General features: G+C 45.4%; 1 long non-coding RNA gene across 1 annotated transcript in view; it reads left to right on the forward strand.

The window, feature by feature from the left end:
* The window catches only part of LOC141094597 (uncharacterized), a 61,203-nt gene that overhangs the window by 36,381 nt on the left and 1,861 nt on the right, over positions 1–22,961 (forward strand). Inside the window, exon 2 of the long non-coding RNA XR_012233112.1 lies at positions 21,396–21,548. This is a non-coding gene — a long non-coding RNA (uncharacterized lncRNA). The remainder of the gene's footprint in view (positions 1–21,395; positions 21,549–22,961) is intronic.

Raw genomic sequence — 22,961 nt, forward strand, 5'->3', positions numbered from 1 at the left:
TTGTTGCAATGTCGATAATGAGGCAGTGGTTGGGAAGGTGGAGCAATCGCTGCAGCTTCTGCATACGAACGGAGTGTACAGGCGACCGGCGGATGTGCGCGCACAGTCTTCGCACCTTCTGGAGCAGGGCTGTTAACTCCGGATAATTTTTGAGGAAGCACTGCACCACCAGGTTCAAGGTGTGAGCCAAGCAAGGTATATGGCTGAGTTTTGAAAGGGCTATGGCTGCCACAAAATTACGGCCGTTATCACTAACTACCTTGCCTGCCTCAAGATGTACACTGCCCAGACATGACTCAGTTTGTCGCTTCAAGTACTCGGCCAGCACCTCGGCGGTGTGTCTGTTGCCCAAACACATCATCTGCAACACAGCCTGCTGACGCTTTCCACTAGCTGCTCGATAGGGGGACACATCGTGTGCAACAGTGGCAGCTGCAGATGGAGTGCTCGTACGACTGCGCTCTGTGGACGAGCTTTCGCTTCTGGAGGAGGAGGAGGAGGAGGGTCGAACGCCTACAGCCAACTGTTTCCTATACCGTGGGCTAGGCAGCACTGTCCCACCACCGCTGTCCCCTGTGGACCCTGCATCCACCACATTAACCCAGTGCGCAGTGATGGACACGTAACGGCCCTGGCCATGCCGACTGGACCATGCATCAGTTGTGAGGTGCACCTTTCCGCTCACTGACTGCTTGAGTGCATGGACAATGCGGTCTTTCACATGATGGTGGAGGGCTGGGATGGCTTTGCGAGAGAAGAAGTGGCGACTGGGTAGGTCATAGCGTGGTACTGCATAGGCCATGAGTTCGCGGAAAGCTGTGCTTTCCACCAACCGAAAGGGCATCATCTCAAACGAGATTAGTTTGGCAATGTGGGCGTTCAAACCTAGTGTACGCGGATGAGAGACTGAGTACTTTCTTGACCTACTCATAGTGTCTGGGAGGGTGAGCTGGACCTGAGAGCTGCATATGGTGGAAGTAGCGGTGGCTAGGGCGGACTGAGAGAGGGTTGATGATGGTGATGGAGTTGGTGTTCTTTCTGATGGCCTAGAATCAGTCTTTCGTTGATATAACAGTGGGATTCCCTGACTGCTGTGGCCTTGCAACGACACCTCAACATTTGCTGCTGTGCTAACCGGTGGGCTTACAGTGGGGGAAACAATGTAGCATTGCTGACTACCTTCGTTGTGATCAGTTGCACATGTGGCACTTGAGGTTTGGTGTTGTGTCCACGCTTGCAAGTGCATGCTGGTTAAATGTCTAAGCATGCAACTGGTATTCAAATTTTTCAGATTTTTTCCTCGGCTAAAGGTCTTTGCGCACTTCTTACAGATAACCTGGGCCTGATCATGAGGATTTTGTTCAAAAAAGTGCCACACTGCACTCTTCCTACTTTGGCAGACATTTTGCGGCCTAGCACGCTGTGATCTTTTGACCCTCTGGACAAGCTGTCCAGCAACTCTTTTGATGTTTGGAACCTGTCTTTGGAGTGCTCCGGGCCTGCCAGATAACAGCTGTTGCGATGTCGATGTCTGCTGTGGATGCTCCTCATCTGAGCTATTGGAAGCAGCACCCTCTTCCCCCAATGGATGCCAATCTGGGTCAACAACTGGGTCATCCATCACCTCCTCTTCTATGTCATGTGCACCTTCCTCTGTGTCACCGTGTATGGTGGTATAGTGTGCGGGAAGGGGCACCTGAGTCTCATCAGGGTCAGAATCCGGCTCTGGACACTGCGAGGACAATGTAGTGCTCTGAGTGAATGTACCAGCAGAATCATCCATCAGCGGCTGTGCATCAGTGCACTCCATGTCAGATTCATCTTGGCATGGGTAATTCACCATTTCACTTGATAATCCAGGCATGGTATGTGAAAACAGCTCCATGGAGTAATCAGTAGTATGGCCTGCGTCATCCTTCAATCTTGGTTGGGGTGAAGGACACAAGGAAAGGTGTGGTTCATGAACATGAGCCTCCAATGACGACTCAGTGCTTTTACTTTTTACAACTGAAGAAGAGGAGGCGATAGAGCTGGAGGCTGAGTCAGCAATGTAAGACAAAACTTTTTCCTGATGCACTGGCTTTAAAAGCGGTTTGACAACTCCTAGAAAACTAAGCGTTCGAGGCCTTATGTAGCCAGATGATGACGCAGGCTCAGCACCTCCTGCATTCGGTCCTATTTTGCTCTTGCCACTACCATCAGATCCACCACCAACACCATCATTACCAGCTGCCAACCCCCGCCCAATTCCACGGCCTCTTCCACCAGCCTTCCTCATTTTTGGTAGAAATGTAGACAAAATCCAACAAACTATATAGTAATGTAAAACAAGGTACAAGGTGTCTATAGGACAGGGGAGATTTTGAATTTCTGCACACTTGTGGACACTGGACACTTTTGGATTGTGTGAGGCCCACTGATATCTGAGCGCTATGTCACAGGCTCGATGGCACAGCTGTGACCAAAGTGACTAGAGGATAAGGGAGATTTTGAATCTCTGCACACACTTTTGGACACTGGACACTTTTGGATTGTGTGAGGCCCAATGAATATCTGAGCGCTATGTGACAGGCTCGATGGCACAGCTGTGACCAAAGTGACTAGAGGATAAGGGAGATTTTGAATCTCTGCACACACTTTTGGACACTGGACACTTTTGGATTGTGTGAGGCCCAATGAATATCTGAGCGCTATGTGACAGGCTCGATGGCACAGCTGTGACCAAAGTGACTAGAGGATAAGGGAGATTTTGAATCTCTGCACACACTTTTGGACACTGGACACTTTTGGATTGTGTGAGGCCCAATGAATATCTGAGCGCTATGTGACAGGCTCGATGGCACAGCTGTGACAAAAGTGACTAGAGGATAAGGGAGATTGGATTTCTTTTAAAAAAGCAGTTTGCAGAGCAGTGGGTAAACAGCAATGCCAGCCTGTCAGGAAGCCTTAAAAGGCAGCCCAACAACGAACACCACTGATACACCACAATATAGCCTCCCCTTGCACTGCACACACAGTGACTGGTGTGTTGTGCAGGCCAAATTGCTAGCAGCAGAAGCAGTTTTTTTTTCTTCTCAGCAGGACAAAAAAAAAAATTGGGATTGCTTTTAAAAAAGCAGTTTGCAGAGCAGTGGGTAAACAGCAATGCAGGAATGTCAGGAAGCCTTAGAAGGCAGCCCAACAACCAACACCACTGATACACCACTATATAGCCTCCCCTTGCACTGCACACACAGTGACTGGTGTGTTGTGCAGGCCAAATCGCTAGCAGCAGAAGCAGTTTTTTTGTCTTCTTCCCTGCCTAACGCTCTCCCTACAGAATCAGCAGCAACCTCTCCCTATACTGAGATCGGCAGAAGTAAGATGGCGGTCGGCGTGCATGCCCTTTTATACCCCCTGTGACGCCCACCAAAGCAAGCCAATCACTTGCATGCACTTCTGAAAGATGGTGGTGACCCCTGCCTATGTCATCACGTTGCCCACAGTGTCCGTGGATCCTGATTGGCTGAAAAAGAGCGCAAAACAAACTTTTGAAACGCGACTTTGGCGCGTAAGTCGCCGACCTCGTGGCCGACCTCATCCTAGGGTCGGGTTTCGTTTCATGAAACCCGACTTTGCCAAAAGTCGGCGACTTTTGAAATTTTTCGTCCCGTTTCGCTCAACTCTAGTCGCCATCTGTTCTGAACTATTATAGCACAGTAATGGAAAAAATACAATTGCTCAGAAACAAAACTAATGTGTCTGGCACTATGCCAAAGCATATTTTGCATTGGTTTACGCAAGGGGGCTTGACTCTGATTTTAGATAGCAGATATTTATATTAAATGGCATCGAAAGAGAATTACCTGAAGAATTGGCAGGTTGTAATGGTGCTACTCTGTCCTCTCGACATGCGTTCAGCACCACAGTTCGTTATCTTATGTCTTGACACCCCTAAGACCTAAAATGTCAGTAATCAGGCACCAGAGTGACAAAGGAAATGCACACTTTCTAATGATGTCTTCCACAAGAGGCTAATAGGCATACCGCTTCAAATGAGTCATAATGGGATTTCTTACTCATATGAGTATCTATGTTATGATGAAAATATAATGTATTAAAAAGACTATTATACCATCCAAGAACAGTTCTAAACAGCATTAATCAGTTTAAAATAATCAATATTATGACTCCCATTGATGTATGAGTGTGTGTGGATGTACAGTGGTTGAAATAAATATTGAACACATCAGCAATTTTCTGTGGGCTCCTATGAATGCTGAGCATGAGTTCCTTCCATAAATGTTCTATTGGATTCAGGTCAAGTGATTGACCAGGCCATTCTAGCTTCTTTATTTTCTTTCTCTGAAACCAAATGAAAGTTTCCTTGGCTGTGTGTTTGGGATCATTGTCTCGCTGAAATGTCCACTCTCATTTCATCTTCATCATCCTGGTAGATGGCAGCAGATTGTTTTCAAGAATGTCTCTGTACCGTTGTCCATTCATCCTTCCTTGTGTTATATGATATTTGCCAGTTCAGTATGCTGAAAAACAACACCACACCATGATGATCCCTCCTCCAAACTTCTCTCTTGGTATGGTGTTTTTGTGGTAATATGCAGGGCCTTTTGGCCTCTAAACATTGTATGTATTATGGCATATGAAGAGTTCAATTTTAGTGTCCTCTGAGCAGGTTATAGTCTCCTAGTATTTCACAGACTTGTCAAAATGTTATTGAGAAAATTTGAATTACGCTTGAACATGCTTTTTGTTCAGCAATGGAGTATTGCATGGTGAGCGTGCTTACAGGCCACGGAGGTTGAGTGCATTATTTAGAATTTTCTTTTAAACAACTGTACCTGCTGATTCCAGGCCTTTCTTTAGCTTTCCACAGGTGATCGTTGGCTCTTGAACAACTGATAATTCTTTTCACTCCTTTGTCTGAAATCTTGCTAGGAGCCCCTGGTCGAGGCCAGTTTATGGTGCAATTACAGTGGGGAAAAAAATATTTAGTCAGCCACCAATTGTGCAATTTCTCTCACTTAAAAAGGTGAGCGAGTCCTGTAATTTACATCATAGGTAGACCACAACTATGAGAGTCAAAATGAGAAAACAAATCCAAAACATCACCTTGTCTGATTTGACAAGATTTATTTTGCAAATTATGGTGGAAAATAAGCATTTGGTCATTAAGAAAAGTTAATCTCAATATTTTGCTATATATCATCTTTTTAAATGGGAGAACTTGCAAAATTGGTGGCTGACTAAAAATTTTTTTTCCCCACTGTATGTTATTTACACTTCTGGATTATGGCTACAGCAGTGGAACCTTCAATAGTTTCAAAATTCTAACTAATTCTAATTAAAATACTGCATGCTAACTAATGCTATCAGAATGCTTTGCAACAATAAGTGATGTGAATTCACTTTCTGGCCTGCCTCTGGCTTCTGGTGAAGGTAGTGGAGCTGGTTGTATTGACAGAGGAGTCGCGAGTTCTCTTTCCGGGCTCCGTCTGGTGGTTACAGGAGATAATGGAGCTGATTAATTGACAGAGGCCTGCCACCTGATAATGAGGACGACGATTGGACATCTGGAGTCTCTGACTGGATTTAAGACAGCCGACTCCCTCTATCCCTGCTGGTGATTTTTCCTGCCTCCTGAGGTCTTAGTTTCCAGTTCAGTCCCTGCATGCTCAAGCTAAGTGTTCTTTGCTATTGTTCACATTTGATTTGGTTTTGTCTATTCAGTTTTGTGTGGTCAGCCAGCCCCGGCTGGGGCTGTGCTGAATCTCCATCCATATGTTACTGCTTGTGTCAGTTTGTTTTTTGTCCCGTATTAGATTGGCCTCTTTTTGCTCTGCTTTCAGAATATGCCAGAGTGCTGATATAGAGGGAGAAGTCTAGTGACTTCAGAGTTTTTGCTATCAGAAGTGTTGGACATTTTTGCAGGGTTTTTTGCGTGATTGCAGACAGTGTCTTTCCTTTCCTTTCCTTTCTAGTTAGTGTGGGCCCCATCGTTTGCTCAGCCTATTTTCCTACCTGTGTTTGTGTTTTCATCTTGTCTCACCGACAATATTTGTTTGGGGTCTGTCTATTCCTTTGGGGTCTGCTCTGGGGCAGTTTAGATTTCCCCTTTTCTTGCTTTAGGCTTATTTAGTTCTCCGGCTGTGTTGATGCGTCTAGAATCATCGTAAGCACGCTCCATGGCTACTGCTAGTTGTGTGGATAGGATCAGGGATTTGCAATCCGCTTAGTTACCAACCTCTATGGTTTTCTGTAGCTTAGCTTGGTCTTGTTTTCCTCCTCAGTGACCCAATCATAACAAATAAGGTTGCAAAGGTCTTGAGACAGTTCACTGATTTCACCCATCATGAGATGTTTTTGTGTGGCACCTTAGTAATGATAAACTTTTTTATAGGCCATCAGTTGAACCAGCTGAAATAATTTTTTACTATGTGGCAGGATTGTTTTCTAATTATTGATAGATTTTCGCTAGTGTCATGATTTTCCATTGCTTATTGCACTTTTCTCTCTTAATTTGTTCAATACTTTTTCTCTTTGTCATCTCTCATTATTACATATAGCTTCATTTATGGACATATATGGTTTAATTTCTATGCCTGTGTAGATTAGATGGGTTGCTACCGACATCTTGTGACAATTGCATGTTATGATTAGTGGATATAAGTGGTCAGCTAAAAAATCTTAATGTATTAAAGGGAATCTGTCAATAGGTTTTTGCCATCTGAGAGCAGCATGATTTAGGGGCATAGACCTTGATTCAAGCAATGTGTCACTTACTAGACTGCTTGCTGCAGTTTTGATAAAATCAATGTTTTATCTGCTGCAGATTCAGCAGTTTTTTTGAATGCTAAGCCTTGCATACTCCCCACACCAATGATTGATAACTTTTTAAGTATATTGGGCATTGGTAGAAAGCTGTCAATCAGTGTTGGGAGCGAGGTTAGTTTACCTGGCAGGTTTATTAGAACCATATTGATAATGTTGATAATATGCAGTTAATACACTGATTTTATAAAGATTACAGTAAGCAACCCAGTAAGTGATAGATCACTTCAATCAGGGTCTCTGCCCCTACATTATGCTGCTCTGAGATTAGATAGTAAAAGCATGGTAACAGATTCCCTTTATATATATATATGACAAATTATAAATTATATTAATGATAAAAGAAGATTAAAATGGTGTCAAACGTTGCTAGTCAACAAACGACCATATATCTGTACTTTAAATCGAGTAAAGGGGGTTTTACACATAGCAATATCGCTAGCAATATCGCTATAACGTCACCGATTTTGTGACGTTATAGTGATATCGCTATGTGTGATACTTACCTCCGACCGGCTCCCCCGCTGTCCATTGCTGATCGCGCAAGATCGCGCAGCTCCATTTCTCATCGGCTGCTTCCTGCTGGGCCTCCTGCGGCGCCGACGAGCGACGTGTGGACGCAGGCGGGAGGACGTCTTCATCGCCGCATCTGAAAGATAAGTATCGTCCACTGCATCGCTGTGAGGTCTGCCTGTGTGACAGCTCATTAGCAATCATTTAGCGATGCACCAGCGATCCTGACCGGATCGTATCGCTGGTCGGGATCGCTGGTGCATCACTAAATGTAAAAGGGCCTTAAAAGTAAAACATCACATTATGTCAATCCAAAATTATAGCCCACTGTGAAAGACAGAAAAAGTGAAAAACAAAGAAAAAGTAAAGAACAGAAAAGAAAGGGATATAAAGAAAAAAAGATAAGATACGAGTAATTATGAGGTTTTAAATTATGCAGTGTCCAGAACATCAAGTGTCACTGACTCATTTATACAGTACATTGCATTGGTATGTTGAGTTGTATACAACATGTACACCCAGAGAAAGGTCCACAGCTTCCAAAAAGGTTCAATAACATTTGAATCCTAAGGTAACCAATAAAATAAAAATCTACAAACCATGTCCTACATCTTTCTGTCATTCTTCAGATATATTCATGTACCCGTATTCAATACTATTGGTTGCTTGTTGTCTCATCCATCATCTGGTTCTTTTAACCCCTGTCAAATGGCAGGAGTAAAACTAAATATCTTATTGAGGGCATAGAGACACACTATATCCACATAATCCAAAGTATTTCTAGTTGTGCTGTATCTAGCAATAACCTCTGCTTCTAGCAATCAGAATTATATCTTTCAATTTTAATCTGTCATTGTACTTGTTGACCACTTTAAAATGTCTTTGAAAGGTCTTGAGAAATAATACATCTAATTCATTTATCTTTTCAAGGTCATTCACTTGTTCCTTTGTATTTACTTTCAATTTTCTTCGCGAATTCCACAAAAATTAAGTTACATGGATAGGTAGTATTATAAATGATACACTCAGTCTAAGTAGCCACTATTTAGCATTCTACTGTTATATTACTTAAACTTCACATACACAGCTATTTATATGATTGAGAAACCCACAGTCCTTTTTACTACACATATGATTTTATCTTTAACACAGTCAAATTTTGTCTACCGTTTTGCTCACTCTTTTTGGTGTTATGATATTGTTAAAACCTTGGGACATATTACTTAAATGGGAATTGTCCTGTAGGAAGTCCCTCAAGTCTTTTTCAGTCCACTGCAAAATTATCAGGATATCATCAATATACAGTGGGTATGGAAATTATTCAGACCCCTTTAAATTTTTCACTCTGTGTTTCATTGCAGCCATTTGGTAAATTCAAAAAAGTTCATTTTTTTCTTATTAATGTACGCTCTGCACCCCATCTTGACTAGAAAAAAACAGAAATGTAGAAATTTTTGCAAATGTATTAAACAAGAAAAACTGAAATATCACATGGTCATAAGTATTCAGACCCTTTGCTCAGCATTGAGTAGAAGAACTCTAGTGAATGAATAGCTGCAAGTGCAGCCTCAGTGATTAGCAATGACTGTTATGAATGGTTCGTCTAAGCCACCAGAAAACCAGAGAGGTTGGTAACTAAGCGGATTGCAGACCCCTGATCCTATCCAGACAACTAGCAGTAGCCGTGGAGCGTACCCACGATGCCCTAGACGCCTTGGCACAGCCGGAGAGCTAACTCTGCCTAAAACAAGAAAGGTGAAATCTAAACTGCCCCGGAGCAGACCCCAAAGGAATAGATAGCCCCCAAACATATATTGTCGGTGAGACAAGATGAAAACACAAACGCAGGCCGGAAAATAGAATGAGCAAATGATGGGGCCCAAACTGACTAGACAGGACAGGAAAGGAAAGACACTGTCTGCAATCACGCAAAAAACCCTGAAAAATCCAACACATCTGATGCACAAAAAAACTGAAGTCACACGACTTCGCCCCCACTATATCAGCACACTGGTATATACTGAAAGCAAAGCAAAAAGAGACCAATATAACAGGGGACAGAACCACTGACACAAGCAGTAACATATGGGCGGTGATCCAGCACAGCCCCAGCATGAGCAAGCTGATCCGCGCAAAGCAGAGATAGACAAAACAAGATCGAATGCAAAAAGATTAGCAAATGAACCACCTAGCTGAACCATGCAGGAACAGAGCAGGAGACATCAGACCTCAGAAGGCACAGAAAGAAAATCACCAGCAGGGATTGAAGGAAGTCAGCTGTCTTATATACTCCAGTCAGAAACCCCAGATCTCCAATCATCATCATCATTATCAGGTGGCAAGCTTCTGTCAATCTGACCAGCTCCACTACCTCCAGTAACCACCAGAGGGAGCCCAGAAGGAGAACTCGCAACACCTCTGTCAATCTGACCAGCTCCACTACCTTCAGTAACCACCAGAGGGAGCCCAGAAAGAGAATTCACAACAGGTGACGACACTGAAGCTCCATTTCTAGCCGGGATGAACTGCGGTGACCTTGATGAAATTCACCCCTCTAGCCCTGTGAGAAAGTTGCATGGTGTAGAGGCGAGTTCACCGCAGTGAAATTCTCCCGGTAAGATTCTCCTGATGAACTCACCTCTGCACTATACAACTTTCTCACAATACTAGCGGGGATCTCAACGAGGTCACCGCAATTCAACTCGGCTGGGAATGGAGCCTCAGTGACGTCACCGCTAGTGCATCTTGGCACCATCCAGGTTGAAAACTAATTATCCTCCAGGCATGGATTATGGTGTGGGACAGAATCACAGACAGGTATGGTACTGTATATTGATGTTTCTTTATTTATGATTTATTACAGGAGAACGAGGGCTTCAGTGGAACTAGGCAAGGTCATAAGTATGGTTTAATTGAGATTATTAAGGGAGTCTGTGTCATTATTTCAATTAAAGGACTTTATTCTGGCAGTGCAGACCCATCTCTTCTTGATAACCAGCCTTGCTGAAGCTTACAGCTGTGGGTTGCAGCCCTCAGCTGTGAGTATTGCCTGGTTGGATGAAGAAAATAGGGGGGAACGCTTGCCGGGTTTTTCATTCATTTATTTCATTATATTGCGTTATATTGCAGGTGGCGGCTGAAGATTATGGGTCGCCCTCCCAGGGCTGTGGGGTACTCGGTACCGGGCTGGTGTCAGGGGAACCGTGGCCCTGGGCGCCCAAGTCAATGGCGGAATGTATATGTAGTTAATGGAATAGTTCGTGACACCACCTGTGGTGTTTGGCAAGCAAGATGTTAAGCCAACGCTGTGTGCAGATCCTCTGGGGCTGATGGTGTGTTGCAGCATAAATGGTGTAGCTCCCCACAGGTGAAGCTGTAACCCCAGGGCAGTGTAATTGCAATAGATGAGGATAGGCGCAGGCGGTGTGAGGAATGCTGGTACTCAGATGTAGCGGTGCTGACCGTGTTAGCGCACAAATAAATGGAAGACACCATGGCTTGCAGTTCCAAAGCTTTACTCACAGTTCGTGGTACACACTGGTGCCTGCCTCCGTGCCGTGTCCTCCGGGGCAGAGACTCAATCAACCTCCTGGGCAAGTCAGGATTCTTCTCTCCAACACTCCGCCAACATGTACCTTTCCTGAATGACTCCTCTATTGCACCTTAAGGTGTGAAGAGCTCCAGTACTGTGGTACTCTGGAGTTCCTCCTGTCAGATGTTCCTAACAACTCTATTCGTATGGCAGACAGCTGTAGCCTCTCTCGGGGACTCCCTTCTCCGGAGTCCTGGCTCTCTAATCAGTTGCTGTTGTGCCCCGAGTCTTAGTTGGGAGTAGTGCATTTACAGCCAACTACTCCACCGGTGTCTGCTGCAGAACCATAAGTGTCCATACAACCTCGGGGACCAGGCCCCGGCTTTGCGCTGAGAACCTATAGCCAGGGTTCTTCTTCCAACCCACGTCTCCTCTCTGTTCTCCTACTCCGTTCCGCAATGTTCTTTCTCTCTCTTATGGAAGTTTAGTTTGCAGTTCTACGTCGTTCTCCTTCTGTTCCTTTCCTGTGCCAGCTGGCTCAGATCACTGAGGCAGCTGCAGCACTCCTTCTCCTCAGACCCGTCCTCAGACTCTCCTGACTGACTGTCCTTCTCTCGCCTGACCTCCCGTCAGACTGACCTCAACTCATCTGTAATTCTAAACCTTCCCAACCTTTTATATGGATCTCAACTCCACCCACCTCCCAGCACATCCAGTGTTCCAAGCAGGGAACCACCAATGCACTCCTAATGTCTAGGAGGAGAGATTGCCCTCAATGTGGTAGTGCTGAACTACCCTGTTGTGTGGAATGCGAGTGTTGGAGTGTGGAAAGGAGCTCCCAACTTACCTAGGTGGTGGGGCACTACACCTTAGGAGAAGGTGCAGTACCTTTGTGGCGACTGAGCCTCAGGGGCGTCACAAATACCCCGATCATCCGCTCCTGCTCTCACTGTTATTAGCGGCAGCAAGAGTCAGCTGTAGTCCCATCAACTGACACCAGTGACCAGAAGTAAACTTTTTACCTCCTATCACAGCTGAGTGCTCACGCTGTTTTCTGACAGCGTGGGAACCACGGCTCTCTGACTGGGGGGATGATTTCACCGCCGTTCTGAAGCACTATGACAGTGTTTCTCACGCTGTCTCACAGCTTGGGAAACACCGGCTTTTGTACTGTATATGTTTGACTATATTTGGTGATTTATCGACGATTAAATTGACGGATATTGCAAATTCGGCGATCGTGAGCCAAACCGAACATTGAAATATTCGCCCATCTCTACTCCTGATATTAAAAAAGCAATTTAAAAATGGCGCCAGCCTCGCCTGCGCTGTAGCGGATATCGGCGACCTTCAATAGATGCAATTACGCTGGTGCCATCGGCGCCGTCTGGCTAGTGAAAAAAAAATTCCTCCTCCAAGATGGCACTGCCTGCACCTGCGGAGTGGCAGCTATCGGCAATTGCAGATAGCTGCTATTGCGCAGGCACTGGGGGCGCCATCTTGGAGGAGGAAATGTTTTTTTCTGTAGCAAGATGGTGCCGCCAGCGCCTGAGTAGTAGCAGCTATCGGATCACCTCTATAAACACTGATTTCAACCATACCAATTATATGCACAGTACACATGAGATTCTGCTCCTGCTCAGATGCCACAGCTGGCACCTGCAGAAGGTTTTTTTTTCCAATATATATATGTATATATTTTAAGATGTCCGCTGGACGAGTCCTGTAGGGGAGATACAGTGGGGCAAAAAAGTATTTAGTCAGTCAGCAATAGTGCAAGTTCCACCACTTAAAAAGATGAGAGGCGTCTGTAATTTACATCATAGGTAGACCTCAACTATGGGAGACAAACTGAGAAAAAAAAAATCCAGAAAATCACATTGTCTGTTTTTTTTTCATTTTATTTGCATATTATGGTGGAAAATAAGTATTTGGTCAGAAACAAGCAATCAAGATTTCTGGCTCTCACAGACCTGTAACTTCTTCTTTAAGAGTCTCCTCTTTCCTCCACTCATTACCTGTAGTAATGGCACCTGTTTAAACCTGTTATCAGTATAAAAAGACACCTGTGCACACCCTCAAACAGTCTGACTCCAAACTCCACTATGGTGAAGACCAAAGAGCTGTCAAAGGACACCAGAAACAAAATTGTAGCCCTGCACCAGGCTGGGAAGACTGAATCTGCAATAGCCAACCAGCTTGGAGTGAAGAAATCAACTGTGAGAGCAATAATTAGAAAATGGAAGACATACAAGACCACTGATAATCTCCCTCGATCTGGTGCTCCACGCAAAATCCCACCCCGTGGGGTCAGAATGATCCCAAGAACGGTGAGCAAAAATCCCAGAACCACGCGGGGGGACCTAGTGAATGAACTGCAGAGAGCTGGGACCAATGTAACAAGGCCTACCATAAGTAACACACTACGCCACCATGGACTCAGATCCTGCAGTGCCAGACGTGTCCCACTGCTTAAGCCTGTACATGTCCGGGGCCGTCTGAACTTTGCTAGAGAGCATTTGGATGATCCAGAGGAGTTTTGGGAGAATGTCCTATGGTCTGATGAAACCAAACTGGAACTGTTTAGTAGAAACACAACTTGTCGTGTTTGGAGGAAAAAGAATACTGAGTTGCATCCATCAAACACCATACCTACTGTAAAGCATGGTGGTGGAAACATCATGCTTTGGGGCTGTTTCTCTGCAAAGGGGCCAGGACGACTGATCCGGGTACATGAAAGAATGAATGGGGCCATGTATCGTGAGATTTTGAGTGCAAACCTCCTTCCATCAGCAAGGGCATTGAATATGAAACGTGGCTGGGTCTTTCAACATGACAATGATCCAAAGCACACCGCCAGGGCAACGAAGGAGTGGCTTCGTAAGAAGCATTTCAAGGTCCTGGAGTGGCCTAGCCAGTCTCCAGATCTCAACCCTATAGAAAACCTTTGGAGGGAGTGGAAAGTCCGTGTTGCCAAGCAAAAAGCCAAAAACATCACTGCTCTAGAGGAGATCTGCATGGAGGAATGGGCCAACATACCAACAACAGTGTGTGGCAACCTTGTGAAGACTTACAGAAAACGTTTGACCTCTGTCATTGCCAACAAAGGATATATCACAAAGTATTGAGATGAAATTTTGTTTCTGACCAAATACTTATTTTCCACCATAATATGCAAATAAAATGAAAAAAAAACAGACAATGTGATTTTCTGGATTTTTTTTTCTTAGTTTGTCTCCCATAGTTGAGGTCTACCTATGATGTAAATTACAGACGCCTCTCATCTTTTTAAGTGGTGGAACTTGCACTATTGCTGACTGACTAAATACTTTTTTGCCCCACTGTATGTGTCATCATAGAATCATAGAATCATAGAATCGTAGAGTTGGAAGGGACCTCCTGGGCCATCTGGTCCAACCCCCTGCTAAAAGCAGGATTCGCTAAATCATCCCAATCAGATGTCTGTCCAGCCTCTGTTTGAAGACTACCATTGAAGGAGAACTCACCACTTCTCGTGGCAGCCTGTTCCACTCATTGATTACTCTAACTGTCAAAAAGTTTTTTCTAATATCTAATCTGTGTCTCCTCCCTGGTAGCTGCGGTGATGTGAGCTCGGAAGTATGCTCCAGCACCTATTGTGCTGAGAGTGTTATTTGGCCATTCCAGGGCCGGATTTTACAAGTGGTCATAAGAGATGGGTGAGAATGACCGCTCACATATTCCAACCCCAGGGGCACAGTTTGGCTAAAAAAATGGAGGGCAATGGCCTCATTCAGTGTCTGTGGCTGGAGGTGTGGAGACCTCCATTGTGTTTGTGCTAAAGACACTGACCTGTGCTGGCGGACCCGCAGTACTATATGAACTGTTTATTTTTCTGTTTGTTACTTTGTGCCGGAAAAGGCTGTTGATTTGCTTTCCCTTCCAGAGCAGTTTATGCCATTTAAAATAAACTTGCTTGGACATTTCAGCAATACCGCTTCCTGTGCCTACCTCAACCGCAGCCGAGTGAGTACGGAACCCTACAAAATCTACTATATAATCGTCTAATTCTGTCTGTCTGTCTGTAACGGAAATCCCGTGGCGTTGATTGGTAGCGACCGGCCGCAACCAATCAGAGCATTCGAACGACGCGCGCCTCCGTCGAGAGATTTGCGGAAAAATAGAGAGAGAGAGATTCTAGAATACCCGATGCATTAGAATCAGGCCACCATCTAGTATATATATAATATTCATTATGTAAACTAGGTGGCAGGTCACTGGGGGATCAGTGATCTGTCTGCAGTCTTCATTATGAATAGCTAATCAGAGCACCACATGAAGAACATCCCACAGGTCACCCTGGAGCAGGAGAATCTCATTAACCATTGACTCATAAACTGAAAATAAAGATTACACAATCACAAGACGGATTTCATCCACCCAGGTATAATTTTAATCAGTATAACGGCGCCAACCTGACACTGTCTGTAAGTTACTGTGCACAATCCTGATGACAGGTTCCCTTTAAATGCAATTTCATAATCTATTGTCAACTTCATTCTCTTTCCCTTTGTGTTTTAAGATCACTTAATGAAGCTGCCAAATTAGAAACCCATTTAGCCCGAGAAATTACCTCACTTCCTTCTTTGTTTTTGTAATTGGTGCATCATTTATTGCTTTTACAGTATACATTTCTAGTTTGATTTTTCCATCACCTATAAGGGGATGAGTGAGCCCAATCAACAAACTTTTAGGCTGTGGGCACTTCTGGGTGCAGTCTGCAACCCTGTGGGAGTACTGTTCCAAAAAGCCTCTGTGTAGTCTGCAGCCATGTCTGTAGTGTGCCTAAAATATAATTACTCTTCAGTTGTTTCTTTGCCATTTGTAGGCCAGAAAAATAATAGTAGTGTGGCCAAAAATAATTCTACTCTTCAGTCGTTTCATTGCCATTTTTGGTCTAAAAAGGTTATTTCACTCTGCAGCCATCTCTTTTCCATTTGTAGGCCAAACAAATAATTTTACTGTACCACTGTGTGACAAGGTCAGCTTACGCTGAGTCGACATTTTCTTTAGAGTGGACCCTCTGGGTCGTGGCCACCACCCACCTAGGGCGAGCTGACCTTATGAGGAACCACCCCTTATACAGGGAGTGTCAGGGGCAAGACCAAGGGGGTGAGCCACCATGACTGCTGGCACCAGACGGCCGGCTCAGGTAGACACTAGGTACGAGTGTCTGACGACAAAGGACGTGCTAGGAAACAAGACAAGACGTAAGTTCAAGGTATCTTCATTAAGACAAATTCAGGATAACACTAGGTGCAAAACGTGATAACAGGCAAAACACAGCAAAGTGCGTGCGTGGCACGCCAAGGTCCATGGCATGGTAGGTGCTAGAAGGCAAGCCCGGTTACTGGCAAGGACACGATGGCATCGGACTCTGGACAGCTGGCAAGGATCAAGGCATAAGGCTGTAATCTTCATGCTTACGATCTATGGCAGTGATGGAAGGTTCTGGGGATCCAGCAGGCAAACCAGGGTACAGGCAAGGAGGCACGACAGATCACCAGGCATGGTGCGTGTTAGGGAACACGCCGAGGTCCAAGGCAAGATTCCAGGCAGAGTGCGTGCTAGGGCACACCAGGGTCCAGGGCAAGGTGCGTGTGTAGGGGACACGCCAGGGTTCAAAGTTCAACATACAAGACTGGATGCGTGTATAGAGACATGCCAAGGCACAAGGGACAAGGCAGAGTCCTGCACGTGCAGAGGGCACGGCAGGGTCATAGTTCAAGGCAGAGTTCTGCGCTGTGACGGCCGTCTGTGAATCTGGGCTGCAGTAGGAACAGCACCCCGAGTTACCCCGAGACCCTTAACCCCTATACAGGGATCTGGAATTGTAGGAAGGCCCAGGGGGTAGCTGTTCAGAGGAGCAGTGGACCAGAGCAGGACGGCCACCAAGGGGTCAAAACTAAAACCCGTAATCAAAGTCAGGAGGCAGGAGTCGGAGGCCGAAGGGCAGCAGAGGTACGAAATCAGCAGACAGAAGGAGAGTCAAAATGCAAGGCCTGGGTCAGTAAAACCAGGAGAGCAGCAAGGTACAAAATCAGCAGGCAGAAGGAGAGTCGGGAATCCAAGCAAAGGTCAGCGTCAAAATATCAGAATAGAGGCAGAGGTACAAAAACGGCAGGCAATAGAATGGTCAGAAATCCAGGCTGAGGTCAGAGTTTAACTATAGCAATTGCACAGTAGCTTGCAGGGGAACCAAGAATATATCCAGTGGCTTGCAAGACCAGTCCCAAGGTATTTGAGGGATCAGGTAATCCCTCACAGGTTCCAGGACTGATGATGTAACCAGGACCGCCCCCAGGACCAGGTCAGATGGACATGCAGTAAGCCCTACATGATTGACAGAGGGGCGGAGCCTGCAGCCACCAGATGCCTGTGCAGGGGCCTCTTCTCTGTCACCACCCTCAACCTGAGGCAAACCACGATGCCTCCCAGTGGTCGAGGCAGGAACAGCCATCCCCGAGTCTGACAGCGACTTGACGGCCCGGCGCCTCCTAGTAACCGAGACCGGAACAGCAGGCCCCAAGTCTGGCGGCGAAGTGTCAGTCCAGCGCCTCCTAGTGGCCGAAGCCGGAACAGCAGACCCTGAGTCTGACAGCGACGTGACATGCGCGTGCAGAGGGGCACACCAGGGTAAGGGTTTAAGGCAGAGTCCTGCGTGTGCAGAGGGGCACGTCAGGGTTCAAGGCAGAGTCCTGCGCATGCAGAGAGAAACGCCAGGGTCAGGGTTCAAGGCAGAGTCCTGCGCATGCAGAGGGCCAGAGGGCAGAGTCCTGCGCATGCAGAGGGTCAGGGTTAAAAGCAGAGTCCTGCGCGTGCAGAGGGCACGCCAGGGACAGAGTACAGGCTAGGACCTGTGCGTGCAAGAGGGCACGACAGGGTACATGGCAAGACCTGCGCGTACTTTTACAGAAGTTCAGGGAGGTATGCCACGGGGCAGGCGAGGGCCTGCGTGTGCTAAGAGAAGCATGGAGAGCACAGTGCAGAGACAGCGTGGATGCAAGGAAGCACAGAGAGCACGGCTGGGGCACTGGCTAGCTGATCGGGCTGCAGCACAAACAGGCGGGCAAGACTCCAGCGAACCCGGCTGGGGCATAGCAGGCAACACAGCTGTCACTGACCGACGAGCACGTTTGAGGCACAAGCAGGTGGGCATGGCTAGGGCGGGCACGGCTGAGGCACAGGCAGGAGGCTAGGAGGGCCAGGCGCATGCAAAGGGCAAATGATGAAACAGGGCAAGGCAAAGCAAGAAACAAGGCAAAGCTAGGCGAGAAACAAGGCAAGACAGGGTACGGAACATGGAGCGGAACATAGGCAGAAACACAGAGCCAGGTCAGAGCGAGAACAGAGCTAGCAGCGGAGCGTAGGCCGAAGCCCAGAGCTGGGTCAAGGGAGAACCTTGAGACTAGCATGGAAATGTGCAAGAGAGCACGATAGGACAGAGTCTAGCAGCGGAGCGCAGGCTGAAGTTCAGAGCCGGGTCAAGGAAGAACCTTGAGACTAGACATGGAAATGTGCAAGAGAGCACCATAGGGCAGAGTACGGAAAACCAGGCAGAGACAAGAAACATGAGAAACACTACAAGGCTCAGAATAGCAAAGACCAGACATGGTGAAACAGGCAAGGCAGAGAACAGCGGAAGTACTGCAAAGCAAGGCAAGGACAAACATGGCACGAGAGACAACACAAGACATGGCACGAGACAAGAGGCAGAGTACAAGCACAGAGCGTGTGCAGATGCTCGACAGGGCAGAATGCAGGGGCACAGAATACAGGGAGCGACCAAGCAGACCAAGCAGCCATGCAGGGAAGCAACACAATACTCAGGCCCCGAACATAGGAAGGGGCGGTCTGATATAGCACCATAGCACCTGCACTTCCGGGTGAGGATCAGGGAAAGACTTCCGGTTCAGATCCTCCAGGATCATAGAGAACATTGCTAGATCAGACTGGGCTGAACCATAGAGAAGGTCACATGATCAGGGGTTCCAGGAATACCTAGTGGATTGCAGAATCAGAGCAGAGACCGATGGTTACCTAGCAACGGCGTGCAGCCATGAGGTAAGGTGCGCGTGCACACCGCTCCAGGCATCTTGCAGCATGACACATAACGGGCATGAGAATTCAGTACACGTGCACACCGCTCCAAGAGTCATGAGGCATACCAGACATGCCGGGCATGATAGTTCGGTGCACGTGCACACTGCTCCAGGGGTCATGCGGCATAACAGACATGGCGGGCATGACAGGCATAACGGACATGGCGGGCATGACACACTGTGTCTATATGAGAAGAGTGGCAAAAAAATAATTCTATTCTGCAATTTTGTCTTTGCCATTTTTTGTTTCAAAAAAGTTATTGTACTTTGTAGCTGTTTCTTTGCTATTTGTAGACCACACAAATAATTTTACTCTACCTGCTGTGTCTATACGAGTAGTGTGTCAAAAAAATAAATCGACTACACAGTCGTATATTTGACATTTTTCGGTACCAAAAGTTATTGTACCCTGCAGCCGTCTCTGTGCCACTTGTAGGCCAAACAAATAATTTTACTACGGTATACCGCTATGTCTATACGAGTAGTGAGGCAAAAAATAATTCTACTCTGCAGCAGTCTCTTTGCCATTCGCAGGCCAAAAAATTATTTCACTGTATGGATGTGTCTATTCAAGTAGTGTGTCAATGTGTTTCCAAATAAATATTAAAACCTAATCTATTTATTACTTTGTAATCAAGAGTGCAACTTTAGGGGGTGCCAAGGTAGTGCTCACACCAGGGCTCTCTTGTCTGAGTGGGTCTTAAGGGACTTATGCCACATAAGAAGATGCCAGTTTTATAAATATGGTAGAGGTGCTACTGCTACAAATTTACATTGCGTCCCAGGAACTGTAAAGGGCTTCCAGTAGCAAAAAAAAAAATATTACCGTACTTACCCATAGAGTATTTGATAAGTTCTAGATCGGTAGAGATTCAAATCAATGATACTCCCGCAATCAACGAAACAGGACACTTTCCCCCCATCTGAATGGAGTGGCAGTATGCATGTCCTAAGCTTCACTGTTTTGCTGTATAGCAATTTAAGAAGTGTACATTTTCATACCTATAATTTTAATCTGTAATAAATTTAGTAACTTATAATACTTGATTTTCCATTGAGTCATTCATTTTTATTGCTTAGTGAATCTACATTACAATGTCAGCAGAAGAAAAGTAAATTTCATAGTAATTAACAGATGGCAGATCTGCTAGTTTGCTGGAGGACAGTAAATCATTATGGCATATAATATATATTCAACATGCATTATTTATATGCATATACTGCCCTACAACTGCCTTTATGGTGATGAAGTTTTGAATATGCATTTCAGCAGCTCTTGGCCTGATTAAATAAAGGTTGCTTTGTGATTTAACTTATCAACATAGCTTGTTCTGCTAAGAAGTGATTGACATAAAAAGCTACAACGATTTGCATTTTTATGATAACATGCAATACAGCAAGGAATTTAACTCTTACCTGGTAAGAGATATGCATATACAAGAAATGCAGTTTATAGCCCCCTTGTCCCCGTCACAGGTCTAAGAGTAAAAAGATCACTAGAAAGGTCTTTGTATTGTCCCTGCATATATTTATACATTGTAATAAGATCACCCCTAAGAACGACATTTTATTTGACTCCATGAAGAAAATGTTGATTAAACGAACAAAAATTTGGTGGAACAGAATTTATCTGGAAAAATACATCGCTAAGAATATGATACCTAGGGGCCTTCGGGTCCGGGTGTTACCCACCTTTCCCATTGATGATGCAGAATTTGTGGCTGGTTGGGAGGATGCATGCGGGACATACTCTGTTACCCTTATGGGATTACTTGTGGGCCTTAAAACTAAATCCATTAATAGTTTGGACAAAGATATTGATCAGGCTTTGGTAGACCTTCGTGCTAACTGTTCGGCTGAACAATTGAAGGCATATGAGGAGACTCTTGAGAAACCTGTTGATGCAGTTGTGAAGAAAATTAATGAGACACAGGTCTCTAAATTTAATAGGGACTTAAAAGACTATCAAACTAAATCCGTATATCAATGGAAAAATTATTCTACAAATCCTCCGTCTATGCATCGCAGTGTGTCCAACACCTCTGTGTCATCACTCGGTGCACAGTCTGATGTCTCTGCCTCTTCGATAGTTACTCGGTCAGGTGTTAACTATGGGAGGATGAGGAATCATAATTTCCACCCCTATAAAAGAAAGAAAAACCGTTCACATGGAGGCTATAATAGAGACAACAAGGTAATTAACCTTAGTAACAATATTCTTACACAAGCTGACTGTGCACTTTTGTATAAAGGCCTGTCTTTTTCACCAGGGGCGGGTTTCGATAGGTTCACAGCCATTAAAGACCTGCACATTTTTGCCAGATCTCTTCTATTCAAGCGTTTCTTCTTTGATGATAATTTGAATAAATTATTCCCCACAGAGAAAGAACGATCAGCCCTGAGGATATTAGAGGATCTGTCTGACGAGCACCTGACACCTGAGGGAGATAAGATACCTCCGTCTATAAGGATACGCTCCAAGAAGTCCCCCCCCCCTTTCGAGCTGTAGTGCCATTGATCTTTTTGTTAAAGTGGTGAGTAATGAGTTTCTGAAGGTACCTCAGTACATCCAGAGAGACAACTTGACTGGGGAGGAGAGGAGGCGTTTGACTCATTTAAAGAATCTCCCTGATGTTGTGATTAAACAGGCAAACAAGGGGAGAATTTTGTTCTATGGCCCAAACAGCTTTATGAAAAAGAAGACATGCGTCAACTCTCCAACACCACGTGTTATAAGAGATTGACATACAACCCCTTGTCTGCCTTTTGTGCGCAACTCAGGGAGATTCTGACAAGAGCAATGGAAGCTGATATCATTTCAAAAGAGCTCCTGACTGCATTGATTGTAGTTGAACCAACTATTCCTACATTCTATCTCCTCCCCAAGACACATAAGAACATACAAACTCAACCAGGCAGACCTATAGTCTCAGGGTGGGGGAGCTACTTGGAGTGTGTAAACAAGTGGCTGGACTCCTTGCTCCAACCGCTTGTGGAGGTAATGCCCTCTTACCTTAAGGACACAAATCAGCTGTTGCGTAAGACAGACGGCCTCACTTTGGATGGGGATACTGTTTTAGTCACCATGGACATTGAATCGTTATATACTAGTATTCGCCATGGTGATGGCCTGTGTGCCACGGAATTTTTTCTATCAATGACCAATATATCCCCAGGTTTGAGGGCTCTCATCCTGGAAGTCTTGGAGTTTACCCTGATGCATATTTTTTTTGTTTTCAGGGGGTCCTTCTTTCTGCAGCTCCAGGGAACAGCCATGGGAGCGGCTTTCGTGCCCTCCTATGCCAACCTGTTCCTGGGGTTGTGGGAAAGGGACCTCCTGATGTCGGATCGTTTGTCATCTATGGAGCGCGTCCTTTTGTGGACGCGCTACATACTGTAGATGACATTCTTTTGATCTGGCAGGGTGACACTAAGTTGTTAGACTATTTCATTGTGGACTTGAATGATAATGACCGGAATATTTGCCTTACCGCCACATTTGACAAAGACAGGGTTGAGTTTTTGGATGTCTCACTCAGTAGGGGTAACGAGGGAATGGTCCAAACAACTATATTTCGTAAACCAATGACCACTAACATGCTTCTGCATGCATCCTCCTCACACCTGACACACATGGTACGGTCTGTACCAATTGGCCAGTTCCTGCGTCTCCGACGCATCTGCTCAACCGGTGAAGAATTTGAGTTTCAGGCTATGGATTTGAGGAACCATTTTTCAGAGAGGGGATACAGCAACCGTTCTATTAAACATGCTTATCTTCGAGCCAAGCACAGTAATAGGAATTCCCTCCTGTATAAATCTGGTGATGAACAATGCAAACCTTATATAGTGAGATTTATCACTAACTTTAATTCCCGGTCGGAGCAGATGCGTGGCATTTTTAATAAATCTTAGGCCATACTGAAGACGGATCCAATTATTGCTAA

Source organism: Dendrobates tinctorius, unplaced genomic scaffold (assembly GCF_039654945.1).
Source record: "Dendrobates tinctorius isolate UK_male_01 unplaced genomic scaffold, ASM3965494v1 ptg000064l, whole genome shotgun sequence".
Lineage (NCBI taxonomy): Eukaryota > Metazoa > Chordata > Amphibia > Anura > Dendrobatidae > Dendrobates > Dendrobates tinctorius.